This window comes from Crocuta crocuta, unplaced genomic scaffold (genome assembly GCF_008692635.1).
Source record: "Crocuta crocuta isolate KB4526 unplaced genomic scaffold, BGI_CrCroc_1.0 scaffold28, whole genome shotgun sequence".
Lineage (NCBI taxonomy): Eukaryota > Metazoa > Chordata > Mammalia > Carnivora > Hyaenidae > Crocuta > Crocuta crocuta.
The window spans coordinates 6,237,499-6,247,177 of NW_027533256.1; positions in this window are offsets into that span (position 1 = coordinate 6,237,499).

Consider the following 9,679-nt stretch of genomic DNA (forward strand, 5'->3'; position numbering starts at 1 on the left):
CCACCCAGGCACCCTAGCAATGTACATACCTTAATTAGAATATACTTTATTGCTAAAGAATGCTAACCATCATCTGAGCTTTCAGGGAGTCCTACTCTTTTTGCTGGCGGAGGGTCTTGCTTCTTTGCTGATGGCTGCTGACTGACCACAGTGGTGGTTGCTGAAGGCTGGGGTGGCTGTGGCAATTTCTCAAAATAAAGATAACAGTAAAGTTTGCTGCATTGATTGACTCTTCCTTTCACAAATGATTTCTCTGTAGCATGCGGTGCTGCTTGATAATATTTGACCCAGAGTAGAACTTCTCTCAAAATTGGAGCCACTCCTCCCAAGCTCTGCTGCTGCTTTATCAACTAGGTTGGTGGGATATTCGAAATCCTTTGTTGTCACTTCAACAATCTTCACAGCATCTTCACCAGGAGTATATTGCATCTCAAGAAACCACCTTCTTTGCTCATCCATGAGAAGCAACTCCTCATCCATTCAAGTTTGAGGCTACAGCAATTCAGTCTCATCTTAGGCTCCAGTTCTAATTCTAGTTCTCAGGCTGTGTCAACAACTTCTGCAGTTACTTCCTCTGCTGAAGTCTTGAACCCCACAAAGTCATCAAATTCCAGTGTTTGAAGTATTGTGAGAATTACCAAAATGTGACACAGAGACACAAAGTGAGCAAATACTGTTGGAATGATGGCACCGGTAGACTTGCTCAGTATAGGGTTTCCCCAATTCTTCAATTGGTAACAAAATGTATTGCACAGTGCAATATGATGACTATACCTGTATGCCTGTATACCTTCCCCTCTCCCTACCACAAAAAGGTATACCTCAAATTTTATGTCATTATTCTTAACTGATGGAAGAGGAAATGGCCCTCAGAGCAGGCATATCAATAGCTTGAATGGTAGGCAGTTTTTAGAATTTATAAATGTATATTCATATAGTTGCATCTCATAATATCCATTTAGTAAAATTAAGTAGTCAAAACTATCTTGGTTAGTGACATGCTGAAGAGAGAATGAGGAAGCACAGTTAGAGGAACTGTTAAGACCGATCCAAACCTGGTCCATGACTCTCAGCACTCACCATGGATAAAGGAGGATAATGCTGCCCCAGGCACAGTGATGGTCAAGTGCTCTCTTTGCCTCCTTTGTGTGCAGCCGTGACTAGTGCATTGACCCCAGGTCTTGGAATGGCACCCTGAAATGCAGTTGCACACATTAAATTCCCATTCCCTTTTTTAAAATGTTTATTTATTTTTCTTGAGAGAGAGAGAGAAAGAGTGAGAGTGAGGAAGGGGCAGAGAGAGAGGGAGACACAGAATCTGAAACAGGCTCCAGCCTCTGAGCTGGCAGCACAGAGTCCAACGCGGGGCGCGAACCCACGAACTATGAGATCATGACCTGAGCCAAAGTTGTAAACTTAACAAACTGAGCCACCCAGGCGCGCCCCCACGCCCCCATTCCCATTAGAATGAAGCAATTACCAGACTGTCATTTTATACGAGGCAGAGCAGGGATCCTGCCCAGGTGTGAGAGGCACCTCCCACCTTGGACTAGAAGTAAGCTCAAGGCCCAGCCCGACAGCCCCTATACTGGTGAGCAATGGCTTAACCTGGGAAGGAACCTCCCAGGTTTTGCTTCACTTTTGCTTCTCTCTGGAAAGTGGTTCACATTGTTCTAGCAGAGGCCTGCACTCCACGTTTAGGACCCAGAGCCCAGTTGTGACAGGGATTCATGCGTGTGCATGGAGCTCGCATCTTCTGCAACACTGAGCAGGAGCCACACTGGAGTCTTTAGCCATTTTGCTCAGGTACAGTTGATGTTTTGTTGAATGCAAGTGGACAGGGTTAAGAACAAAAGCTGTCGCTGATACCGCAAAGAGCAGGACTAAGACACAGGAAATAATTTTTCTCACAGGCTGAGTTAACACAGAACAGACATTCTGGAGTGGTAGTTCACCTCTCTTCGTGGCATTTCCTTTAGTGGCGTGTCTTGGCCAGTGTTAAGGTGGGCAAGGGGAGACACTGGGGTATAGTTGACATATAACATTATGTTAATTTCAGGTGTACAACATAATGATTTGAAATTTTTACATTGTAAAATGACCATCACCATAAGTCTAGTTAACAGTTAATATCTGTCACCACACATAGGGTTTGTTTTTCTCTTTTCTTTTCTTTTCTTTTCTTTTCTTTCTTTCTTTCTTTCTTTCTTTCTTTCTTTCTTTCTTTCTTTCTTTCTTTCTTTCTTTCTTTCTTTCTTTTTCTTTCACATTAATGAAGACTTTTAAGATCTACTCCCTTGGCAACTTTCAAATATGCAGTACAGTGTTAACGATGGTCACTATGCAGTACATTTACATCCCCACACTTAACTTATTTTAGAGATGAATGTTTGTACTTTCTGACTACCTTCACTCACCCCTGTCTGCCTCTCCTGCAGCCACCCATCTGTTTTCTGTATCTATGAACTTGTTTTGTTATTGTTGTTGTTTGTGAATCTTTTAGATTCCATATATAAAGTTAAATCATATGATACTTATCTTTCTCTGTTTGACTTTTTTCTCTTAGCATAGTATCCTTAAGGCCCATCCATCTTGTTGCAAATGGTGAGATTTCATTCTCTTATTATTTAAAAAAATTTTTTTTTTAATGTTTATTCATTTTTGAGAGACAGAGACAGTCAGAGAGAGAGGGAGACACAGCATCTGAAGCAGGCTCCAGGCTCTGAGCTGTCAGCACAGAGGCTGATGTGGGGCTTGAACCCACAAACTGTGAGATCAGGACCTGAGCCAAAGTGGGAGGCTTAATCAACTGAACCACCCAGGTGCTGCGATTTCATTCTCTTATACACGTTAGTAATATTCCATTGTATATGTGTACCATATCTTCTTTATTCGTTCATTCATTGATGGACACTTAGGTTGCTTTCATAATTTGGCTATTGTGAATAACACTTAAATGACCATGAGGGTACATATATATTTTTAAATTAGTGGTTTTTTTTTTTTGAATAAATACCTGGCAGTAGAATTACTGGCTCATATGATATTTCTATTTTTAGTTTTTCAAGTCACCTCCATACGGCTTTCCATAGTGGTTGCACCAATTTGGATTACATGGTTTTGCTTTGCAGTTTTCTGATGGTCAGTGATTTTGAGCACTTCTTAAAGTGCCTATTGGCCGTATATATGTCTTCTTCGAAAAATGGCTCTTCAGGTCCTCTGCCCAATTTTTAGATCAGATTGTTTGTTTTTTGATGTTGAGTTGTAAAAGTTCTTTATATAGTTGTATAAGTTCTCTCTCTATATCCTCATCGTATATATCATTTACAAATATTTTCTCTCATTCAGTAGGTTGCCTTTTTTTGTTGTTGTCAGTTTTCTTTGCTGGTTAAAAGCCTTTTATTTTGGTGTAATCCCAATAGTTTATTTTTGCTTTTGTTTCCCTTGCCCAAGGATACATAGTCATAAATACGTAGGAAAGGATGATGACCACGGGATTACTGCTTATGTTTTCTTTCAGGAGTTTTATGGTTTCAACTCTACATTTAGATCCTTAATCTATTTTGAGTTTATTTTTTGTGTATGATGTAAGAAAGTGGTCCAGTTTCATTCTTTTGCTGTCCAGTTTTCTCAGCACAAATTATTGAGAAGACTGTCTTTTCTCCATTGTATATTCTTGTCTCTTTTGTTGCAGGTTAGTTGACCATATAATTGTGGGTTTGTTTCTGGACTCTCTGTCCTGTTCTATTGATCGAGGTGTCTATTTTTGTGCCAGTACCATGCTGTTTTGATTACTACAGCTTTGTGGCATATCGTGAAATCAGGGATTGTGATACCTCCAGCTTTGTTCTTTTTCCTCAAGATTGCCTTGGCTATTTGGGGTATTTTGTGATTCCACAATAATATTAGAATTATTTGTTCTAGTTCTGTGAAAAATGCTGTTGATGTTCTGATAGGGATTTCATTGAATCCATAGATTGCTTTGGGTAGTTTGAACATTTGAATGATATCAGTTCTTCCAGTCCATGAGTGTGACAGAGCTTTTCCTTTGTTTATGTTATGTTCAGTTTCCTTCACCAATGTCTAGAGTGTTCAGAGAACAGGTTTTTCACCTGCTTGGTTAATTATTTCTAGGTGCTTTAGTATTTTTGGTGCAGTTATAAATGGGATTGCTTTCTGATTCTTCCTGCTCCTTCATTATTAGTGAATAGAAATGCAATAGATTTCTCTACATTAATTTTGTATCCTGCAGCTTTACTGAATTCTTTTATCAGTTTGAATAGTTTTTTGGTGGAGTCTTTAGGGTTTGCTGTATATAGAGTATCATGTCATCTGCATTCTCTCTCTTACTTTAGAGCTTCCTGTGTCCCTGGCTCCTGCTCCTGTGGGGGGTCCCGGGAGCAGGTGGTGTAAAATAATTTCCTTGGCCCAGGTACTGAAACATCTTCCACAAATACTGAAATACTACATCAGGTGTTTTAATGTCTTCATCTCTGCAACAGAATTTCGAAATGTTTTAATTCTGCCTCTAATTTCTAACTCTTCTCTGCTTCTAAATAGTTATTGGCGGAGATTTCAATATAAAATGAATACATGCTCATTAAAATATTTGTCAAATATAGTAAATTAGGGAGGCAAAAATAAGCACCAGTAAACGTCCCATCCCCAAACTACTACTGTTAATATGTTGCCTTATTACCATCCTGTATTTTTATTATGAATAGCTTTTAAAATTTTTTGTTTGCTTTACACAGTAGTAATCATGCTGTATACACAATTTTGTATCCATTCACATAAAATTATAATGATAAGATAGCAGAAGCTTTCCCCCGTGTTATTACAAGCAGTTCATAAATTTCAATTGTGTACACAGCAGTTGATTTAATCATTTCTCTGCTATTGGACATTTAGGTTGTTTGCAATTTTTGGAAAATGCTCTGATGAACATCTTTGTAAATAAAACATTTTCCATCTTGGGCAATTTTTTACTTTGTGTAGATTCCACAGAAATGGAGCTACTGTGTCCATGTATGTAAACTGCCCTCGCCAGTAGCTGATGAGGCAACCTTGTGCAAATTGAAAAGAGGTAGTCCTTCCTTCAGACACTTGAGTGCTAGCTACAGAAAAATTGTCTCAGCAACTGTTTTGCACCTCCTGCAAGGTGAATAGTATCGCTTGGGCTTATGTAGAACACTACTTGCACAAGTGGCAGACCTGCTGTAAATATTTCTACGATTCCAATGCCTTTCCACAATTTCTATGGTAATTTATCCTCCTAATAGTCATGTATGAGTATGCTGTTTTATCTCACCTGAGTCTATGGAGAATTATTTTAATTATTATAATTCAATGAGGTGAAATGGCACTTTATATATTTGTATTTATCTAGATTATCTTGGCGTTTTAAAATATCAATTTGTTTTAGTTTCCTTTAAGGAACAAAGAACCTTTCTTCTTCCCAGAGAGTTTTCTTTCTCCTTTCACTAAAGATATGTTAAACAGAAGTTGATAGCTGAGCCCAGATTTGGCTTCCCAACTAGACAGAAGGTGCTCATGGCACATGACCAAGACTTGTGCTTTCAGTTTCTGTGGCTGGGAAAACACGTAATTGGCTCTTTCTGCTTCCAACTTTTCCTTCCAAGAGGTTTCCTCCTTTACTTCTGTTACTTCTGGACTTCTCCAGGGAAGCACTGGGGATATCCTTTAAGGGGTCCAGAATGAGAGGGTCTCAGCATGATCTGACCTGATGGAAGCTTTTCCTTTTGCTCAGCTGCTTACCAGAGATTTTGAGAGACCGTAGAGGCATACCAAGGTGGATTCTGTGCAAAGCAGCTCTTAACCCTGAGCTCTGAGCCACCTGCTAAGACCTCTCGTCGAGGGACCTGTATTAGTCAGGGTTCTCCAGAGAGAGAGAACTAATAAGAGATTATATATGTGTTTCTATAAGCTGTATATATCTGTGTATATATGTGTGTATACACACACAATTGGCTCATGCAAGATGGAGGCCAAGAAGTCCCTGGATCTTCCATCTGCAAGCTAGAGAAGCAGGGAAGTCTCTTATGTAATTCACTATGGGTCTGAAGGCTTGGCCACCGGGGATGCCAGTGTCTGAGGGCAAGAGAAGATGTGTGTTCCAGCTCAAGCAAAGAGATCAGATTTGCCCCTCTTCTACCTACTGTTCTATTCAGGCCTTCGGATTGGATAATGCCCTGCCCACGTTGGTGAGGGTGGTCTTCTTTACTCCATCTACCAATTTAAGTGCTCGTCTCTTCCATAAGCACCCTCAGAGACACACCCAGAAATAATGTTTTATCAACTCTCTGGGAATCCCTTACTCCCGTCAACCTGACAGAGGAAATTAACCATCACAGGCTGAGGACACCATGTGGTCCACCTGTGAAGCTTTACCAAACCCTGGTCGCACAACAAAGGAGAGTATCAGCGCCTCTCCCTGTCCATCCTGTAAGGTCTCAACTACAGCCTATGCTTATACTTTGTCCAACAGATGTTTATGAGTTCTCTCAGTGTCTCAAGAACTGCTGTATACACTGCAGTGTAGTGGTCACCAAGAGCAGACAAGCTCCTTGCTCTTATAAAGCATGTAGGAATCAGGAAAGCAGAAAATGAACCATGAATAAAATAGATTAATGGGTAAATAACATCTAAAAGGTGATGTGCTCGTGAATGAAGGAGGATGGAGTGCTTTAGAGTGGGTGGTCAGGGAAGGCTCTTTGAGGAAATGATGCCTGAACTGACACCTGAGTGACCTTGTGGACTAGATATATGATGAAGGAAGGAATTGTCCTAGTGCTTCTTAATAGAATTTGAAATAAGTTAACATCTATTAAGACATTACCAGGTCTTTGGGGGATACACTTTTATAAAACCCACATGCTCAGGTGTGAGGCAGTACCTAATATAGAGATTGAGTAACTTGTCCAGGGTCTTGCAGCTTGTGAAGGTCAGAGCCAAATTTGTGGCCACTGGGGTGTGGGTTCAAAGCCCATGTTCTTTCCACAAAACCATATCACAGATGGAGGGGAATTTATAGGATGGGGAGGAGCAGCTGCAGCCTCTGGTGGTTTGGGAACTGGTTAGGGAGGGGAAACCGAGGACAAGACTTGGTCCCTTCCTTTTGCCTCTTTGAAACTCTCTCTGATGATGATCAGGATGACTCTTGGTGGCTAAGGCTGGCCCAGTGGATAAACGTAATTTATTAGTTCAGGAAATTTCATGTGGGATCCCCTCAATCTCCAGAGACAGCCGTTGTCTACTGAGGAGATGTGTGATGCATTTCTCTTTATTGTCTTGGCCATCTAAAACTAGAAGCCTCTTTTACATGAAAACCCAAGTTGGAGGCAGGCTGGACCCTCACAAAGGCCATTTCAACCTTTCTGGCAACGTTGAGACTTCTGGGAGCTCTTTTCACTGTAGGCTGATTCCGGAGCTCTCTTAGGTTAGAAATACATGATTCTGGGAGCATAAGGGAAGAATTAAGTATCCTAGAGACTCTCAGTGGAACTCTCAAGTCCTGATTTCTTTGCTAAGTGCTCAGTGTCTTTACTGAATTTTCGGACACTAACCGTGGGAAGGAAAGCAGTAGGACCCTTTGGACTGGTTCTGTGGCCAACATAAAAGATGGGCATCCCTGAGATTTACTGTGCCCAGGCCCAGCAGGATCCTGTGGAAACCCTGACAACTTAATTGTGTTCTTACTCAGTCACCCACAACTAATGCATCTTCCTGGCAAAGCAGGTATCTTCCATAAGGAGAACAACGGGGCAGATTGGTATCACAAAAGCCTGCCAAAATCTGCTCTAAATTGTCCCTGAGCTAGTGATAATAAACCAAATTGCTACAAATAGACACCAGTTTGCAGGAATGTGAGCTGTCCAAGGAATGCTTTTGACTTGGGAGTAGAGGTGAATGTGTAATAAGTATGAGATTTGCAGGGAAGGAACTTAGGTTTTATCTTGTGAGACAGCAGTAGAGTTTACCCTGAAGATATTGATTTGCACCCTCCTTTGAATTATCAAGTTTGTCTTCAGTCTATTCAAATCATAGTTTATATTTTTGGCAACATGCTTCAGTGGACTCATGGGTTGGCAGTCTTGGGGTCCTGGACTCTTTGAGTGACTAAACATTTGGGTTCCTGGGTGAGTCAGCCTGGGAGGCAGCAAGAAATTTTGACCCTGTCTTGCATCAGGGATGGGCAACGTCCCCTTGGAAAGAACGACTGGAATCAGGCCAGAGTGGGTTGGGCTCACTCTGTTTAGTTCAATTTTTATTAAGTACTCAGACCCTGTGTTCAGTGCTAGAGCTGGACAACAGTACAATCCTACCCCAGCTGGCCAGTTACTAAGAGTTTAATAACCCATATGTGGAGGGAAACTGAGCCTTGAGAAGGTGTATAAGCCCTTTCTTGGGATAAGTCCCCTGAGTCAGGATCTCTCAAGGGTGAGGAGGAGGAGAGAGGAGAAAGTAAATGTCCTTTCCTTTTTCTTCCTTTTCTCCTTTAGTTCTTAGGCTTTCAGTTTTTTAAAATAAAGGCTGTTGTTTCATTTAAAATGTTTTTATTTTATAAAGTTTAAAAAACAAGAAAGGAAGAGGAGAAAAATGTCACCCATAATCTTACTATCCCAAGCCAAGCTATAATAACGTTTGACCCAAATTTCTTTTAGTTTTTTACTCTGCCTAGTTATTTTTTCATAGTTGTGATTTTTTTAGCTTACGTTTATTTCACAGTATGGGTTATAAGTAACTCCTATAAACAACTTCAATAACTACATAGTATTGTAATAGATGGGAATAATATAAACTACTTGGTAATTCCCCATTGTTGAACATTTAGTTTTTTTGATGTTTAGTTTTATTAATAAGAGTATAATCATCCTTACAAGTAACTATTTTTCTGTATTTTTAAACATATTTCCTGAGGATGCAGTGATAGACTTGTAATAACTATGTCAAAGTATATGAATATGCGTAATACTTTTGATATAACAGGAGAGGTGTGTGTGTATAATCAAACTATTTTCTTAAAGGGTCATATTAATCTACACACCCAAATTAATTTTCCTAAATTTTGTAGACAACATTAAACACCCACCACCACAACTAAAAGCTTTGCTAATTGTATAACATTTGATTTTTTTTAAAAGTTTTATTTATTTTTAAAGAGAGAGAGCGTGGAAGTGGGAGAGGGGCAGAGAGAGAGAGAGGGAGAGAGAGAATCCCAAGCAGGCCCAGTGCTGTCAGCATAAAGCCTGACATGGGGCTTGACCCCAAGAACTGTGAGATCATGACCTGAGCTAAAATCAAAGAATCTGATACTTAATTAACCAACTGAGCCACCCAGACACTCCATATTTGATTTTTATGTTGGCAAACAAGTGAGATATTTTTCAAGTATATTCTTTTTTTTTAATGTTTATTTATTTTTGAGAGTGGGGAGGGGCAGAAATAGAGTAAGACACAGAATCTGAAGCAGGCTCCAGGCCCAAGTTGTCAGCACTGACCTTAATGTGGGGTTTGAACCCATAAACTGTGAGATCATGACCTGAGCTGACATCGGATGGTTAACCAACTGAGCCACCCTGGCACCCCTCAAGTATATTCTAAGGCTAAAATATATTTGAGAACTGAAAGTGTGTGTGTGTGTGGGGGGGGGGGGGGT